General features: G+C 42.3%; 1 protein-coding gene and 1 long non-coding RNA gene across 4 annotated transcripts in view; one reads left to right on the forward strand and one right to left on the reverse strand.

Annotated features, from left to right (window-relative positions):
• The window catches only part of PDE4D (phosphodiesterase 4D), a 1,308,441-nt gene that overhangs the window by 621,210 nt on the left and 667,403 nt on the right, over positions 1-19,828 (forward strand). The gene's annotated exons all lie outside the window — the stretch shown is intronic.
• On the reverse strand, positions 517-8,304 carry LOC118998636 (uncharacterized). Its single transcript, XR_005068917.1, has 3 exons — positions 8,122-8,304; positions 6,858-6,987; positions 517-732 (listed from the first exon to the last, which is right to left on the reverse strand). It is a non-coding gene; the product is annotated as an uncharacterized LOC118998636 (long non-coding RNA).

The following is a 19,828-nucleotide window of genomic DNA, read 5'->3' on the forward strand; positions in this document are numbered from 1 at the left end:
GACTCAGCCCCACTACAGCCCATATCTGGGGCCCTGTGACTTCTGGCTTTTCCCAAAACTAAAATTGTGTTTGAAAGGGGAGAGATTTCAGACCATCAGTGAGATTCAGAAAAATATGATCAGGCAGCAGATGGCAATTGGGAGAAGTGTATGAGGTCCTAAGGTACCTACTTTAGGGGCCTGAGGTATCATTCTTCTATGCCCAATGTTTCTTGTAACTTCTTGAATAAATGTCTCTATTTTTCATATTACACAGCTGGGTACTTTCTGGACAGACCTTGTATATTTACCTTTAGGGTAAAGGGGAAACTCAATTAATTCAAAATGAGGATAAGCTATACAGAGCTTTAACTCTGTGTGTATGATTATATATGCATACATGTATACACGTACATGTGTCCACACATATGTATTTGCATGCATATTTGTAATTTTAACTTTCAATTGTGTAAGCATATTGACCATTCAGAATAATACCTTTTTTTAAGTCCCAATGTTTATTTTTCTATTTCTTATAGCTTTTCTCATAGCTAAATAACTAATAGTTGATGCTGAAGACAGACCATATGTTTCCAAATTAGGCCTCTGTCACCCACTAGTTGTGTGACCTTGGGCAAACCACTTAGTGTCTCTGGACCTCAGTTTTCTCCTGCATGGAGTGGACATAATTACAGTTGTTGTTTAGTGGGGGTTTAGGGTTTCAATCTTGCAAGATAAAATAGTTCTGGATATCTGTAACAAAACAACGTGAACATAACTTTACTGCGTTGTAAACTTAAAAAAGGTAAATTTTATGTTTTGTTTTACTACAATTAAAAACAAAATACTTCTAAGTGAGGATATTCATAGTATCTACCCGCAATTTCACTATGAGGATGATATAAATCAATGTGTTCGAGGAGCCCTTGGCCCGAGTCTGACATTCTAGGACCCGCGAGGTTTGAGTCATTTTCTGCCCAATGAAGAGAGAGCCCGCTCTGGCCACACCCTTTGAACTCCCCTAAGCGAGTCCATGTTAGAAGCGGTTCCTTTATTTGCAGATGGAGCTTGGTGGTCTTTGGGTGCATCATGAGACAAGTTTTCTAAGGTTTGAGTCTGATTCTCTAAAGCTTAGGGGTAAATATATTGCTAAAGTCTGCAATTTAAAAAGTTATATAATACTTCACGTCGTGAGGAAGGTTTCATGGCTCCAGAACAACACAGTCACTCCCTGGAATGTTTTCATTTGGCAAAGGGATGGAAAGAGCTGCTCCTGCGACACAGACGGGCGCCCCCTTGTGGAACAGCGCCCGGGTGTTCTTGGCGCACAGCGGAGGTGTCTGCGGGTTTCCCTCGCAGAGCCCTTGGCCTGTCGGTGGCCAGAACACTGGCTGGTCCGACTTCTGGATTGTTTCCATAACATATTTTACTTCCCACGAGCAACAGGATCTCCCACTGCCACATACACAGGGCTTGTCCACGTCATTTTGACTTTTTTCAGCAGCTTCACAGCTTCAGTTAGTTTTTCAGCCACTTTCTCTCCAGCATCGATTGTACGTCTGTTGTAAGCGCTGCCTGTTGGTTCCGCCCCAGCAAACCAGTGCCACTTGGATATGTGTGACAAGGAAATCAGATTTCCATCCTTGCGACAAATTCTGAGCAATGACGGTGGCGAAGGCACGCCAAGGTCACTCAAAAGTGGTTTGGCACCGTGATAGTGCAGTCCACACCACCGCTCCACAACCGGATTTGGAAGTATGTCCAGTTCCTGGAAGGATGAACTTTGTATCCAGTGGTTTGGGTTTTTTGGTGTTTTTTTTTCAGTTAACTGGGTGGCTCAGAAGAATATCCATATTCTTACATCTGACGTTTGCATTTGGCATGTACGTTTGATGATGCTTTCAAAGGAACAAAATGCTCTAGCGTAAGAAATGCAGAATGAATCCCATAAATACAAAACACAAAATAAGTGTCATCTTCAAAAACGGAAGCAAAGAAATACACTTTTTGTTGTTAAATATAGGGTGTTTTTTGTAAAAAGTTAAAGGTGTTATCTGTCATAAGAAATCATAACATCTAAAATTTGATCCCTAGCCACCATGTGTGAAAACCCCACACTGAACGCCTCAGAGGCATCATGACCTTCTCCAGAACCATCCGTGTGGAGGGAAGTGAGGATGGTGAGTGATGGACACCTCCCGAAGGCCCCACGCCTGTCAAGTGGCAGAGCTGAGACTCAGACTGTGGCTCCGTTTAATCACAGTGCTCCACCATTACTATTTATTTTGCTGCCATGTTTATTTTTCCAGTCATAAACCCTGCTTAAATATTCATGAAGAGTAATTAGATTTTTCCCCTCCTCTGAGCTGTACATTTTTATAATTGGATTTCTATGGACCTTTGCACTACAGACAATATTTGAAGTGAATTTATTTTTCAAACTTATGATATTAGGTGGCTCCTGTGGTCTAAAAATTCTAAGGAGCCAAACCTTTCAGCCTCGTCTGCTATTTGACAGATTTTCTGATAATTACTTTCCTAAAGCTGCCATAACAAAGTGCCACGAAATGGATGGTTTAGAACAATAGACATTTATTGTCTCCTTTCTGGAGCCCAGAAGTTTCCACCCGGCTGTCAGCAGGGCCCTGCTCCCTCCGAAGGTGCCATGGAAGGGTCTGTTCCAGGCCTCTCTCCTTGGTTTGTCGGTGACTATCTTTCCCCATCTCCTCATCTCTTCTTGTAAGGACACCAATGCTATTGGTTTCGGGTGCACCCTACTGACCTTGTTTTAACTTAATTACCTCTAAACACCATATTCTAAATACGGTCACACTCTAAAGTTTTGGGGGTTAGGACTTCAACATGCCTTTGGGGTCGGGGGGACTGTGGTTCAGCCTATGACACCAGCTCCTGAATGAGAGTAGTGTGTGGGGGTAGAGGCCTGGAACCGAGAGGGACCTTGTTCAGGGGTGTGGCCTGAGACTCTTCTCCCTTCTGTGGAATGGGAGATGGGACCGGCTGATTTCTACTCTAATCTTTCAGGTCACACTTAGATTCTATTTTAACAAAATGGATGCTATACATCTCGAGGTTTCCTTGCTGCAGCAATTTCATAAAAGTTTTTGGAAAGGTGGCTTAACCTTTCTCCTTCTACCCGTTTGCCACAGGTTAAGCACCTGAGTGGTCCCAGCCGCTCAGGTCTTCTCTCTGTAGAGCCAGCTTCAAGGAGGCGATGCCCTCCTCATCTTTTCACTTCTGTCTCTGAGACCTCCTGATCTTTCCTGTCTTTCTACACCCTCAGAGACAGACCAAGTGCCTCAAATTGTCTTCGTAGAGAGGCTCTTCTGTGACAGATACCCAGGGACACCAAAAGCTGTGTGTGATTTTAAAGGAACTGCCTATGGAATTGTGAGTTTGGTCAGCATCCCTGCATCAGGCTGGCCTCAGACTTCAGCCCCTGACGTCACTAGGTAGTCCCTTCAGCAAACATTTTGGAGACGAAGATGTGGTGAAGCCTTCTGTAAGCCCATCTGATCTCACAGCCCACCCCTTCCACCAGCATCAGAGGCCTAGTGTTGTGATGAGAAACCCGAGTCTCACAGACACACAGGGGGCTCCTTGCCTGGAAGTGGCGGGGTGGGGGGCCAGGTCTCAGCACAGGCAGGGGCCCTCCAGAAACTGCTGCACCACCCACGGTCTGCACCAGCCTCCCTGACGTTTCACCTTGACGCATCCCATTCTTTCATTCTAGTTGGATTTGCCCAGCAGCTACCAGAAGTGACGTGAGGAGGAGAGATGGCATCTTCTATGTTATTTGTACAATAAATCAGTGGTTAAGCAATGTTTAAGATGCCATTCAAGTTGTTTCTCATACCTTACTTATGATTTGTGTGTTTTACTATGCATTTCACTTGAGGCTTTTACTATAAAGCATGCTTTTTTATTTTTTAATATATTTTATTGATTATGCCATTACAGTTGTCCCATTTTCCCCCCTGTATTCCCCTCTGCCCTGCACATTCCCTCCCACCCACATTCCCCCCTTTAGTTCATATCCATGGGTCATACATGTAAGTTTTTTGGCGTCTACATTTCCCACACTGCTCTTGCCCTCCCCCTACTTTCTCCCCACCATCTATGCTACTTATTCTCTGTACCTTCTCCCCCTTCTCCTCCTCCCACTCCCCTGTGGCTAACCCTCCCTGTGATCTCCATTTCTATGGTTCTGTTCCTGTTCTAGATGTTTCCTTAGTTTGCTTTTGTTTTTATTTTAGGTGTGATTGTTAATAACTGTGAGTTTGCTGTCATTTTACTGTTCATATTTTTATCTTTTTTTCTTAGATAAAACCCTTTACCATTTCATATGATATATGTGACAGGCATGCTGAGGGGAAAAAATGGCCTAAATGAAAGAACAGATCAAATCTCAAAAAAAAAACAACAAACAACTAAGCAATGAAGAGATAGCCAACCTATCAGATGCACAGTTCAAAATACTGGTGATCAGGATGCTTAAAACATGCTCTTTTGAAGACAAAGTCTTAAAAAATACACAGGGAGAAGGAGCATGGTGATCATAGCAGGAGGTGTACCTCTCTGTGACTGCAGTGAGCATTTGTAGGTTAGTGGAATATAAGCCCTGGGGAAAGACTCAGACAGCGGGGCTCTGAGAGCCAGGAGGGAGGAAGCAGCTTCTCCAGGCTGCCCGGGAGGCTCAGGGCCTTTTGCTTTGCTCTGTCACCACCACAGATGGCGTTTCAGTGACATGGCTGTTCATTTGTCCCTTCTTTATGAACATCTTGAAGAGGCTCACTTATGCACTTGTTACCTCAGTATGACTCATCCTCTTTCTTCCTCAAATATGACTGTGCTCTGAGGGTTCTGAAAATGAAGATGAGTCCATTTTCAGGGCTTGCTGAATCACCTCAGAGATAGCTAGGTATGCCTGTGTGTGCCTGTGTGTCTCTGTGTCATGTGTGTCCAGGTCTGTATGTTTGTGTCTCTGTGCATGTCTGTTTCTGCCAGTGAATGTGCATGTGTGTGTATGCACACAGGCGAACTCCCACATTGGCAGATGTTACGTGGTAACCTCCTGCACAACATCTGAGCTGTTTAGATTGCTCTGTTTTTATGAGCCCCACTGGAACAGGGAGGAAATCAGATTGTCACCATGTATGCCTAAGCAGTAATACTTTAAAGATATAACTGATCTCGGTCACCACATGAATGAACCCCCGAGGGAAAAAATACTATGTGAAGCCCTTTGTCCATGTTTACTTGCTGAGCAGGAGGGTATTCCTCAGAAGCTATGGACTCTCCATCCTTGTGAACAAGTCAAGTGATTAATCATCGTCTAGGACTTTCCTTTGCCTTTAAGGTACTTGGGAGATATTTCTAGAGGCTACTTCTTTTAAGGAATGAGCATTGTGGATATTTATTCCTTAAAAGGCTAGAAGATGCTCAGGCTCAACTATGTTGGCAACTGACTTAAGCCAATACAGTTACGAACATATTTGGGTTGGTTTTGTTGGACATTTGTAATCGCCAGTGGAGTCTGAGCTGGTAATATTTAGCTACTTCCTTACAATCTGACCACCTGGTAAGCGTCAGATTAAATTTTGATTTATTGGAGGACATTTATTAACTAAACATTTATTATCAAGCAAGCATAAAATAAATAAATCAAATGACCAGTTCTTTCTCTTTTGGTACCTGGCTACCATTTCCAGATTTCATTTAAGGCAACATCCCCCCCCCCAAAAAAAAATTCCAGAGTTAATATTTGTCATCATTACAGACATAAGTTTTCAGTATTCACAGCTGGACACTGGATATTTCCCAAGGGGGTGGTTCTTGAATCATTCTGTCTCTGAGTTTATTCCTTCCATGGAAATCATACACACCCAGCAGTAACTGTGACTCCTGCAGACATTGCGGGGACGCCAGGCCCCCGTCCTCTCCAGCTGCTCTTCGGACACTGCCCTTCACTGTCTTGCTGTTGCATATTTGCCAGCAGACTTCTCTGTCCTGCAAAACTGCACCCTCCCAACTTCTCCATTTCTCTCATGACATTCATCATTCTGCCACTTCTACGCTTGAAGTTTGCAGTCATTTTTTAACACGGCCACCTCCTCCACTCCCAATTCCATTCAGTTGTTGTGTTGTCTCAGTTCTTCCTTGGCATCTGTTTGTCTCCTCGTATCCCCTTTACCCGAAGCCAGAGACACATTACCACTTGTTAATAGGCGTTTTTTTCTGTTTCTTTTCCCATTATTCTACATGATGCCAAACCAACCTTCCCTAAACCACCTGGATTACATCACACTCCTGTTTTAAGACTCTTCACAGAGACCTCATTTCATTGCCGAAAATATTAAACCATCTTTACATATTTAACAGGTCCCAACAAACCTTTACTGCCTGGTTTCCTCTTCCTTCACTGTGCAAGCCTCCCAGCCAGTTGGACTTTCTGGTCACAGTCCCTGGAATATGTCACTTGCATCAGGCATTCCTCGCTTGTTTTTTTCCCCATGATGTTCTTGCTTTCCTCCTCAGTCCATGCCCACACCCCAAACACACACACACACACACACACACACACACACACACTTTTGTCCTCTTTTAGCTTCAGAGTTTTCTTTTTGCTAATATGTCAAGTGTTTAGACTTTGTAATTAAAAAACAAATGAGTAAACTGGCTTTAAATATAGATGGTGTTACTTATCATCCTGTGTGGCCTCGGGCAGCGATTACATTTCTGAGCCCGTTTCCACGTCGGCACAACATTGGGAATAATGCCTACGAGCATATTGCTCATCCTTAACCTCAGTTCCCTTTTCTACTACTTTTCCTCCGCAGTGAAGCCTTTTGTATCCTTACCACTCACAGCTCTCTCTCCTCTCAGCCTGTAGCACTGATTTCTATTATTTGGCCTTTGTAAAATCATCATTTGCTTCTTCAAGGTACCTCTTGTATTGCCCTTCGGTGTTCTGGAACCACCCATTGTATCCTAAAGCAGACAGTGCAAATGCCTTGGTTAGGATGCTTGATTTTTGTGTAGTCACAGCACCCAGGGCACTTTATCACAATTCTCTCACTTACTCTGACAACATACTATCAGGGGCATGTAAGGGGGAGTGAGAGCCAGAGGCTTATGTGAGCTGCTTAAGAGAGTCACCTGAGGTTGCTCGGGAACAAGCGGCAGAGGCAGACCCAAGTTCAAGGCCTATGATTTGAAGCCCAGAATCGTCTCTTCCCTCCCAAACCTCTAACCTGAGGGGCAGAATTTACTTTATGTTGCATTTCAGTATTTAATTTTGCAACTCTTACAGGTTCCAGCCCTGTGGCTAACTGTAATTGAGAAGGTATTCTATAAATATTTTTGAAGGAGCAAATGAAATGGGTACTATTGACCATATTGATAATGCAAACTAATCTCAGGGGAGATTAAGGGTCAAGTCTCTATGCATTTGGGGGTTGGGGTGCCTGGTGTTTGGCCTCTCCCTCATATACCCTGTGTCTCTGAGGAATACCAACACAATGTTTCCATTCTAAAACACAGAATCATGAGGTTGGAGGAAGCATTCAATGCCACCAGCGGAGACAAACCAGAATTCACACTGCAGGTTCTCGAAAGTGGCTTTGTGTGGCTCTGAACCCTTCGAACCCCTCTATTGTGTTTGCAGCTTTTCAGCCCTTGGCTAAGATCAAGTAGAATGTTTGTTCTTGGGGCTTTTAAGAACTGACGTGTTCTCCGTCCAAGGACAACATATTGAGACTGTGTGTGCCTTACAAAACATTAAGCTCCTTGTGACGCAAAACTTTTAAGCAGAAGATTCAGTTGAATACTTCTCTTGGATGCCATTTTTCTTTTGACATTGTTCGTGTAACCTGCCAGGAGATGTCATTCTGTGGTGCTGGGCGTACCCCGTGACTGAGCCTGAAGACCAGGAAGTTTTGCTAGGCCTGGGGTTCGGATCACTTTCTCTCTCACAAAGAGAATTGATGCTGCCCTTGCGCCTGCCTCCCTGTTCCCACCACAGGCATGCACTCCTGGGCTAGAGGGGACGGGAGCTCAGAAAAATCACTGCAGGATGCAATATAAGTAAAACCACCATCAGAGAAAGAAACAGCTTGTACTTACCTGGCTTGCACGTGAAGAATAGTAGTAGATGGAAGTTTTTCATATTCTATAACAAATTTTCATTACCTGAGTTCATATTAGGGTCAATTAAAGAAAAGACAAAAGGAAGACAACAAGGGGACAAAGAATGGAAGAGGAGGAACTAGGATTGAGGCAAGAGGGTGGAATAAAAAGCAAAGACAAAGAGAGGAAGAGGAAAGAGAAAGAAAACGAAGAGTAACGTCAGAGGCTGGCTCCTGCGTCCCGGGGTGAGCGCTGGTCGTAGTCGGCGGCGTCACACATCCTGTTTTTCACACTGGGCATCAGAGCACATTTTCACTGCCCTTTGAAATTTCCATACACTCCACAGTGATTTTTGTAGTGCTCTTTCTTTACTAGGAAATTGCTTATCTGCTCTTATTTTCAGTCTTTGAGGTCTATTTTTATACAGCTTTATTTTCGCACGAAGCCCAGAATGTTTCGAAATGGGTAAAGTAATGCATTTGATCTGGACTTTTTTCATTTCAATATTAAATTTGGACCACTTTAACAATTCCAAAATGCAGAGGGGTGGCTTTTTCTACAATAATTGAAATGTGACGTTTAAAACTTTTTATTGTTATTATTTTGTTGTATGTAGTCATTTGAAAGTTTCACCAGAGCTGCGCTTTAAAATATGTTCTACATTTGAATAAACTATTGCTGCCTGTAGGTACCGATTTTTCTCCTCTAGAAAATAAAGACACACCATGCCTCTCCAGTTTTCATAAGATGCCACAATGCCTTCTGTGCCCTCTCACAGGTGTGGCATAGTACACAGAAATGAGTCAGTTCCTCCCTGCTAATCCCCCTCCAATGGCACTCCCACCGAGTGCATTAAAAACAAAAGAAAACAAAAGTCTTCCTGCCTTTTAATTTCCATCGATCACACTGAATGGAGTCGTCATATTAGCTCACAAGGCACAAAATGATTTTCAGCTCATCCACCTGCGGCTCTGTGTGCTCTGTCTGCTTTCAGGGTAACGGAACTTGGGTTCTGGGCGAATTGACCTGGATCTGACCTGGATCTGATGCTGGTCCTCAAAGGGGGCTGACCCCAAACACCTGTTCTGCTGAATCCTGAATGACCTGACTTTCATATTCAGCCACTGAGTCTGAAGACTTCCTGGGATCCAGAACACTCATGGGACTAAATCAAGAGTTTCAATTTTACCCTAGAATAAAATATTGCTTATACGCACTCTGGGCATATTTTTCACTTCCATCAGGAATAGATGTATACCTGTATAAAGTTCAAAATGCAGTGACTAATTAAATATACTCTATGACTTCAGGGAAGCCAAGGAAATTACAGTAATTTCAAGTCATACAGTTTTCAGCAGACAAAGCCCAGAGAATCTTGACTCTTAGCCCTGAAAGGAACGTAGACATCATTTAGTCTAATCACTTACCCAGCGCAGACACAGCCTCAGTCACAGATCTGATAGCTTCTTCCTGGAAACTCAGAATGACCCCACACATTTTACCTTTCAAGGCAGCCTGATGTGTCAGGAAATGGCTCTGGCTGTTCAGAAACCGGGCTTGATAAGAGCTGTCTGTCGCTCCTCTGTGCTGCCCACCCCCTGTTCTTAATTCTGCATTTAAGAGTTCCGCCAATTTTTTTCTTAGAAATGACCTTCTCTCTTTGGAAAAACTGTTATGCCCACTGTAAGCATATTTTTCTTTAGGTTCTAATTCCAAGTTCTGGAGCCCTTTCTCTTCTGAAATATTTCTAGACTGCTCAACATGCCCCTTCCTATGAAAACCGTGGTTGTCCGCTTCGGGCAGACCCTGATCAAGCCTGGAGACCAGGGAGCTGACCGTCTCCCATGAGGTATTATTGTTACCGATGAGGTCAAAGATGTCTGAAATGATACTGAGTTTATTCTGGATCTTGTTTTCTTCCTTGTTTTACAACTTCATTAACTTTTTTCTCATAAAACCCACACATCAACCCATACTTCTTCTTATTATAAGAAGCTTATAATAAGTGAGGTTTCTAAATCTGTTTCTCCCAGACCTATATAATAATTTAAAAAATCCTTACCAGACTTGTGGCAACAAATGAGGTGTGCTTACTTTAATTGTTTAAATTCCACTAGCTTTTGTCCACATTTGCTGAAGCAGTTCTTCTACGCAATATATCTAATTATTTCTGGGAGTTCCCTGGTGTGTCTCAAAAGAACAAGACCCCATTCATTGGAGCCTCTGCGCCACCCCCAGGCCCAGAAGCTCCGGTCCTCCCCAAGCTCAGCAGGTCAGTCAGGCAGAGAGTTACACAGACACCACAAGGCCGTGCTTCCCCAGGGCACCTGCCCGCCGGCACTCACCTCTCTCCCTTCGTTTCTGATAGTGTGCAGAACTACCTGCCTGCAGCTCTCCAACTCTTTCAAGGACACACAGATTCTCCCCCGGGAATGCATTCAAGTAACATCCACGTACTCCATTCAGAATGGTTCTGCTGCTGGGAGCCGAGGCTTTGTTATTGGGCGAAGCTCCTGGTGCCCAACTCCTTCCACTGCACTGGGGGTTCCCTGAGGAGTCTGCTAATCCCCTGCAAATCATCCTTGATCAGGTCTCTCCAAACCCTGACTATCTTCTCTCTTGAAAGAAACAGTGTGCTTGAACATTTTTTACCAAATCATTAAACATTTCTCAAAGTCATCGTTTTTAATTTTTCTACACTATCCACCCTATTGATATAAAATACAGAACATTTTTGCCCATTTTACTGTTGCTGAGAATATTGGCTTATATATATAGCTTATTATTTTTAGCAAATATTGAACTTTACCTTATTTCTATAATATTCTTAATTCAGCTCATTGTTTAGCATTTGTAGATAGATTCATGTTTTAATGATGTCACTCAACATATTCACAGCATTCCCAGCTTTTGGCTTTAGGTATACATTTTTAGGATGAATCTCTTAACTTTTTAACCATTGCACCAGATTGTAGTTGCTTATAGACCCAGCTTTTACATTTCGGCCTACGGAGCTTCCACAGCCCTTGTAATGAGACCTTCGTACAAATGAGTGACCCCTAGGGAAGGAGTGACTTAAGATCCACTTTTAATTTCAAATGTCACTGCCTATTCATGTCAGCTGCTAACCGGTATATTTCCTAGTAGTGACTTCAAATCCTCCTCATTACAAAGAAATTTTATACACTTAATTATAGAACTGAAACAATCTTTAGGTACAGTTTAGTTCAATGACTTAATTTTAATCACGCGCCCAACTCGCCTGCTCTGCCTTAAACAAGTCACTTATCACCCTCCTTTGGTTTTCTCGTGGCAGCACAAATGTGGGGGTAAAAGACAGGCCCCAGGCCCTGTCCTAGTGCTAGGAGCGATGAGAGTGGGAATGGAGGTGGTAGCAGGTGTGATTCAGACTCATTGGCAAGAGAAAGAAGGATTCCCAGAGCAAGTGAGAGGTAACCGACACCTTGAACGTGAACAGAGAATTCATCAGCTGGTGGTACGAGCAGGGGAAGAGACTCGAAAGGACATAGTGTGTTGGGCAGTAAATCTCTGTAGCCACAGCGTTAGAGAACACAGTTTCCTCCCTGGCACGTGGAGGGGGAAGTTGCAAAGATGTGAGTCTGGTAGGAAAGCCCTTGGTATAAGGAACATAAGAAATATGTATATTATTTATCATGACACACAAATGTATATATATAAAGGTTATTCAAGTAGAGGAATGGCATGTTTTTGGAAAGATATTTTTATAACATTATACACAATGCATTAGAAGCTAGAGGCAAGAGATAAGACTTTTCTTTGTGAACATGACAATTTTATTAATAAAGCACAAAACTTACACTCAGATTCCTGGGAGATGAAACAGGCTCATGGCAGCTTGTTCAAGGTTTTGGAAAAATGGTAAACTTCCTGTTTTTACTTTCATTTATTTATCTGTGAGATGTAGTGACAGGCCCTCTTTTTATCTTGGTGAAATCTTTAAATGGGTAGAAAGAGAGAAGGCTGAAAAAAGCTCTCAGGAACCTCCTTTGCCTAGGTTTTATCTGCCTTTTGGAAGATAACTGTTCCAAAGCTATGAAACCCAACAGCTCACCAATCCTGTATTTCATTTGCTTGGACAATGTGTCAAGAGAAGGCCTCAGGCTTTCTTTGTCCATCAGCTGTCCATCGGCCAGTTGTGAGTCATAGTCTGAACATGAGGAAATGTTCCTTTACGTTTTCATAGTCATGGCAATGAGACTTTTTATGCCTGGAGTACTGTCCTGACCTAGAATGCCTGTTGAAAAGGGTATTGTCTGCCACAGGCAGGGAGCAGAATGTCAGAATGCAATTCCGAGGGCTCCGTATCATTCTAGTAGCCCGAGGAAGCCGAGTTTTTACAGCTGCCTGGACCCCACATGTTTCATATGATGTCCTGGATCTGCACTCTTAATTAGCTGCTTCAGGATTCTGAATGCCCCCTGGCTTTGGAAACACTTGTTAACCCACAGAGGGAGAAGAAGAGCTGGAAGCAGTTGGACTACAGCCTGCATGTATTATAATTCAATTTAACAGCCACCTTATCTTTCGAAATCCCAGTTCAGAATCTGTTGAAAATTATAGTTGATCTCAGCGATACTTCCTGAGAGAAGAGAGAGGTTCCCGTTCAAGGCTTCTTGCTGCCACGGACACAGAGAGAGAGAGCTACAGAAGGAAACTGATGATCAGTGGGGCTTTCTGGACCTGCAGGCAAACTTTTCCAGAGGCTAGAAAATAGGTGCCAGGGTGGGGCACAGGGAAAAACGGTGGAAGTGGAAAGGCTAGTGCGGAATGCCCAGGACTCCGCATTTCTGACCTCCTGCCGAAAGAAGCACTGCCCACACCCACCTCCACCCTCTACCATTTTTCACTGCACAGAGCTGGCACTCATCAAACCCATAATTCTTCTTAACACAATTCTCATGACCTAATCTGACCAAGCTCCTGAAGCCTAGTCAGGTAAACAACCGTTGTCATGGGCAACAAATGCAAGAGTTGCATCGCAAGTAAACCACATTCTTCACAGAGCAGAATGCTAGAATATAATCTGCAAACACTTGGCACTGCCTTTATTAAAGATGTGATACCACTTAAAAACTTACTAGGAAAGTCCACATCGAAAATTTAAAAAGAAAGCACATGCAAAAGCTGGTCATGTTGACATCACTCCCGTGATTGCTATCACACACTATTTTGCCTACGGGGGCTCTTCAAACAGCTACCTGACTGTCTCCTAAACAGACCCAACAGCAGCACATCCTCATTCGCACCCTCTTAAGTAAGACCGAGAGACTGAAAGGGCATTTCAGTGGCTCACCGTCCTCGGTTGAAAGATAATGAGTCAGATTCCCTTCTGGGTACTAGGAGAGGTCAGTGATTCAGCCCTCATTATCTTTGTACCATGCACACACCGCACAGACTTGAAATGTAGGACTGGGCTTCTGCAGATGCTGCTTTTGAAAACAGTGTTTTCTGTTCACTCTGTTAGGTTTTTGCAGTCAAATAATATTAGCCACAAACCTGAATTGCTGTTGACATTTTTCTTTTACATTTAGCCAAAATAAATTTAATGTCTTAAATTTGATCTGCTCTTCTACCCTGTGAATGTTCTTCTTTCCTTTTAAAAATATTAATTTTAAAACATTAATACTTGGATTTTACTTTTATCATCTAGGAAGGTGGTTTTCAAACTTGACTGATTGACAAAATTATAAGAGAACATTTCCTGGACCCCAGTTCTGCTGGTTCTGATTCAGTAGTTGTGGGTCAGAGTTCTGACTCCTGTTTTAACATCTCTCCTGGAAAATCATTACGATCAATCTGGGCTAGGAAACTATTAATCTACCCCTTTAGCCATCCCTTCAACTTGGTGTTAGATTCAGATATGATAACAGGAAGTATGTATCTTAAAGTCTGTTTCTTAAAATGCGGATGACTCTGCATGTGACTGCTCTTCAGGACTATGTGCACTGTCTTAGTTCACATCTTCTGGGAATCGTTGTCCAGTTTTTGTGAATCCACCTCCTCCTCCACCTACCCCACTTTGCCCCATTGTGCCTACAAGTATCTTCTAAAGATCTTATCAAAAGTCTTCAAGAAAGCCAGATTCTGTATGACACAGATATTTATTTCCCTGACCTATTAGCATACTCTCCTTCTCCAGAAAGAAAATCATATGAATTTTACATAATTGATTCGACTCCTGCACGTTACTGCCTTCATCATAGGAGATGCATGAGTCATTGCTGAAATAATTTACTCAAGATTTTGCAGGGGGCTAACAAGGAAGTTACCAATCTCTAACTTTTGGAAACCTTTGTCTGTTTTGTCTTTTGAATATGAGGCTCTAAAACATTTTCCCAAGCTTTCAGTACCTCTCTCTCTCTTGTGATTTCTAAATCTTCCCCAAGCAGATACCCCTTACCTTTGAAGAGTCGGGAGGAGGAAATTGTGTTGAACATCCAGAATGGTAGACAAACATGAAGTATATGTGCTCTTGCAGAGAATAGGTACTTGGCCTCACATATTAATGAGTGTGTATTAATGAGTGTGCACTGATTTTACACAAAACCGTTCATGAGGACTGCTTTTTCTCTTCATTCAAATACTACTGTGACCTAACTAACACTTCAAATACTGGGTAATCTGCCTTAGAAAACTTAATTTTATTAGTCAAAGGGACCTCTGTAGTCGTCTGTTCCATCACCGTCACTTCCAGATAAGGAAGCTGAGACCTGCAGAGTGGAGGATGCGCCTCCTGCCCTAGGACCGGTAGTAGAAGACTCAGGACAAGATTCCTGGCCACGTGCTCTCTCAGTCATCCGTATGAGGGCGCTGCAGTAACACTATCCTCAGAGCAGAATCCAGTGAGTTTAAAAAATTCAGTTCTAATCTAGACCACTAATTTTTCCCTAGAAAAAAATTCTACAAAACAGTAATAGAGTCCTGGTCAGCCACTGAAAAACTCAACACCAGTGTGTAAAAGAAGGACTAGGCAAGAAGGGTAAATGCTCAGCCCAATCTATGTCTATTATAGGAAAAGCAATTTGAAACGTATTTTACTGCGTGGTGCCAGAACACCACTGAAAAAGAAAGTTAATGCCTTCTCCTTTGAAAAAACCATCTATGATGTCACATTAGAGACACTCTTAGGAAATGCTTGGTCAACTAAAATTGTTAAAAAGCCAAAAACTGAACACAGACTTGGAAGTAAAGTGAAATGTATCTTCCCACTTCTGTGAATTTTAATGGTAGACATTGATGTGCTAAATTTCTTCCACACTAAAAAAAAAATACACATTCTGAAGAAGAAAAAAAAGGGATTTGACAGCCTGTACAGGGAAACTGATGGCAATGCAAGGCTGCTTGAGGAAAAATGTGGGAACTCAAACGGTTGGAGTGTAGAGTGAATCAGCCACTTTGAAGAACAATTTGGCGGTTTCGATTAATATGAAAATGCTTATATCTTAGCATTTAACAATCCCACTTCTACATATCTCATATGAAAACAGTTCTGGAAATTTGCGCACAAAGAGGAGTTTGCGATGTTATGCTCTGGATGTACCAGAGAACCCCTGGACCCTGCTGCCCATCAGTGGAAAACTGGCTAGCCGAACTGAGAAATAGCCATACTATGGAGAGCTGGGTGTCCCCTGAAAATCACAAGGGAGATCTTCATGGAATGAAAAAAGCAAGGAAAAGGTGTCAAATGATCAGAATAGTCAAGCACGCCACTATGTTGCGTGAAAACCTCAGAAAACAGTGGCACATGCTTCAACAGGCACGCAATCATTCATGAAATCAAACAGAGATGTAGAATTTTGCTCGCCCTTAGGGTTGCCACTAGCCACAGGAAGCTGTTACCTTTAAGGTGATAAAAATGATAAAAATTGAAGCGTTAGCTCCTCAGTTACATTAGCCACACTTGGCTTGTGGCTGCTGTGAGGGACAGCAGACATCTAGAACGATCAACACGACTGGTAACGGGGCCACCTGTGAGGAGGGCCAAGTTTGGGGTTAATGGCCTGTGGGAATGATTTCTGGATGACCTTTAAAATTTTTACAATGAGAATAGATACTACCCAGATAATTAAAAACTAATACATTTATAAAACTGAAAGCATACTGAGCAATAAGATTCCTAAAACATTTCGAACTCTTAGTGGGTAGATCAGAGTAAATTGATCTGGACACACTTGCCTTTCAGCCTGTTAACTACCTACAAGCACCCACGAAGGCTAATCCACCTGCACAGGTCACGTACTCCCGTTCCCCTTTGCTGGACGAGTGTCTGCTGAGCACTTACTCTATTCCAGGCATTTCAAGTGCAAGGAGCATGAGGCAAATGGTGCTAAGGCTGTGGTGTGTTCACCACAGGTGAGGAAATCCAGTGAGAGGATTTCTTTGTCATATAACGTTTTTCCTTTGTCACCAGTTAAGTCACTACTGGTTGGCTTTAGCAATGCTTATGTAATTGCAGAATATACATGGTGGTTATCAGACTAGCTAGAATGTATATTTTATAGTCGTGTAATAGGCACCTGTATGTATTTTATTAGGGCTGAAAAATAATGATGTGGGGGAAATGCAGATTAGTGTATACAATTTAGCATCATTTGAGCACCACCAGGTCACCATCACTTCACTGAAAAGATGATAGAGAAGAGTGTGTACTTGCTTATACAGTTATACTGAGACTCACTATGGGATTATACACTACAGGCTTATACTTTTATTTTCTTAGGTTTAATATAATTAGACAATAATTCTTCACAAGCAGGTGCATCAAGTTGATGGGAGCCCAAACACTTACTTGATTAAGTTTTTAGATAATAGACAGAAAGGTCAATAGCATCATGCTAAATCTTGTGAATGAGTGTTTTTGGTAATGCTTCATACACCGTAGACTAGACCAGAAATCCTAGCTAACTATGGACGCAGAAGGAATATTGTGTCTCCAGATACACAAAGATTAGCATCCTCATTATATACACAGGAACTTAGCACATAGTATTTGTCCAACTAAGTGCTTTTAAATTAATTAAATTAGCCCTGGCTGGTGTAGCTCAGTAGATTGAGCGCGGGCCTGCGAACAACACGATCACAGTTCGATTCCCAGTCAGGGCACATGCCTGGGTTGCAGTCCAGTTCCCAGCAGGGGACTCACGAGAGGCAACCATACATTTATGTTTTTCTCCTTCTCTCCTTCCCTTTCTCTCTGAAGATAAATAAATAAAATCTTTAAAAAATTAATTAAAGTAGATCCCACAACCAGTCTATAAGTCTTAGGTAAGGTTTACCTTGTCATTTCAATTAAGCATACAGAAATAGGCAAAGAATTTCATGACATTTGCAGAAGAGTCTGTGCTTCAATTTATATTAAATCTTGTTTCACCTCATCTTAAAAGCATGGATTTAAAACGCAAAATTTTCTTTTAGAATTGAATCTCCTGGAGTGTACATGCTCATTTGAAACCAGAAAAATGATTTATGATGTTATTCAATTGAAGTCCACTATTTCTTAAAGCTGCAACATATTTAAGTACCACAGAAATGGTTGAATACAAATTCGATACAGGATCACCAGGGTACAAGTTAATTGCCTCATTTGCTAGACTTTGGTAGCGTCCATCTCTACTTATTCTAGTGCCTGGATACTCAGGGAGTGATCCGTGAGCAGCATTACATCGCCTGGGAGCTTTGAGAACCCCAAATCTCAAGCTCCTCCCAAACCTACAAAATCAGAATCTGTGTTCAGCATGGTCACCAGGTGATTCACAGGTACATTAAAGCTCGAAAAGCATTTCCATTGCCTTTGCACATTTTCTCACCAACAGTGCCATTTCGGCCAATATTTCTCTGGCCCCTCAGCCTGTTCACAGCCTTCCAGCTAGCATGGCATTAACAGAGCTCTCACTTAAGACTCACAGCCCCAGCTCTCACATAGCCTCTGCCACAGTGACGACTTTTACAAAGGGAGGTCCACCAGTTGAAGAGGAGGGTGGAATTAACTCCAAAGCAGAAGTTTAACAGTAACCTTGAGTCTAACAGGGTCTGGTACCAGGACAGCAACCTGACTATTCATGGTCAAGTGTGAAGCATCTCTGTCCAGTAGGGAAAATGCAAACAAACATACCAGGATCCCAAGGAAGTTCATAATACCTGTCAGCTACGTTCATAGAGATGTTTGTAGTCAGCTTAGGTACAGGTTCCTGGAAACGCCCATCTCTGGACATGCTGGAAGGTGGGAGTAGATTCAGAGCCAAGCAAGTCTGCGTTCACAAATCACGTCAGCATATTAGAAGACAGAGCGCCCCTGATGTAAGGAAACCTGTTTAATGTATTTGACCCAGCCCTTTAAAAAAATCACAAAATATCCTTTTTCCTTTTCATGCAACATATTAAAATCGGGAACTCTTTTGTGGGCACTCTTTGCAAAATGTGAGTACAGAGGTTTCTGTTATTGCCTCAAAGGTAAGTTAAGCTATGAAGTTTTATAAGTCTGACTTATTATGTAACAGTGAATATACCGAGCTCTGTAGTTTCACTATTTTAAGAATAAAACAATGCTTTGATCCCAAATATTAAATTAACTTAGGCATTTTTCTCCCACTCTGTCTCCCAAGCCATGACTCAGATGTCAGAACAATTTGTTTAACCAGTTAGAAAAGGAATTTTTATAACTTTTCGGGCCATAAAAGCAGGAATAAGGCACCTGCCTAGTACAGCATTCTCTATTTTTCCATTTCACTTTCTTAAACGTTGACTATTCCTTTTCCATTTCTCCTTCCAAAGCATCGTCTGTGGGACACACTCTCGTGCCGTGTAACTGGAAAAGACCACGTAGATACAGGATGTACTTGATAATGACTTTTTCTTAAATAGCAGCTTCAGCTTGCAAAGACTGCCTATGTTTTTCCTTTTTAAAGGTATAAAACCCTAGCCAAGATGTAGGTCATTTTACTATAAAACCGAGTTCCAGAGACATTGACTGAACTTGTTCAAGGTGACTTGGCTAGTTAATTATAGATTTGGGAATAAAATGCCACTTTCTGGAATGCCGTTTATAAAGTATCCCACTTAAATGACCGGGTCTCAGAAGGTTCCTTACAGTCAGGTATGAAAAGTATTAGCCCTAAAAGTATGATTGCTTAAGAGGAGTCATTATGTAAATATATTAAACTTTAGAAAATAAATCACCAGCTACAATTATAAACCCGTATATTATGGACAGTCTCAGTGAAATGTGCTCAGAAAACCATATCCCCAAACCAGAACAACTGAAACAGATGTTAGGTGTCAGACCCAGAGGGAGGCTTCCAGCTACGTTATGCCAGTTTGAGAAAGACTCTAAAGATCTTTTCCTGGGGCCAAGGGGGAATGAACTTGGGGCCTGAAAGGGGAGGTGAGGGCATGTGTTCCTTGCTGTCTGTCGAGTCTGAGTGGTTCTGTGTCCTGCTGCATTTCTCTGAGCTTGGGATGCATGTTGCACGTTGTTCATTAACATGTCTGTTACATGGAAAAAACAGATAGACTTGGATAGACTCTGAATATCTGCCCAAGCTCCTTTGTGCATTCAATGTACATTATTTGTAACATGATGAAAAATTAGGGGAAGTTTGGAGATCTTTTGATTACGAAGAAACATCTGTCAGAGCTTTGAAAATACCAGTGCATATGGCCATTG

This window comes from Sturnira hondurensis, unplaced genomic scaffold (genome assembly GCF_014824575.4).
Source record: "Sturnira hondurensis isolate 20B ecotype Veracruz unplaced genomic scaffold, ASM1482457v3 Scaffold0014384, whole genome shotgun sequence".
Lineage (NCBI taxonomy): Eukaryota > Metazoa > Chordata > Mammalia > Chiroptera > Phyllostomidae > Sturnira > Sturnira hondurensis.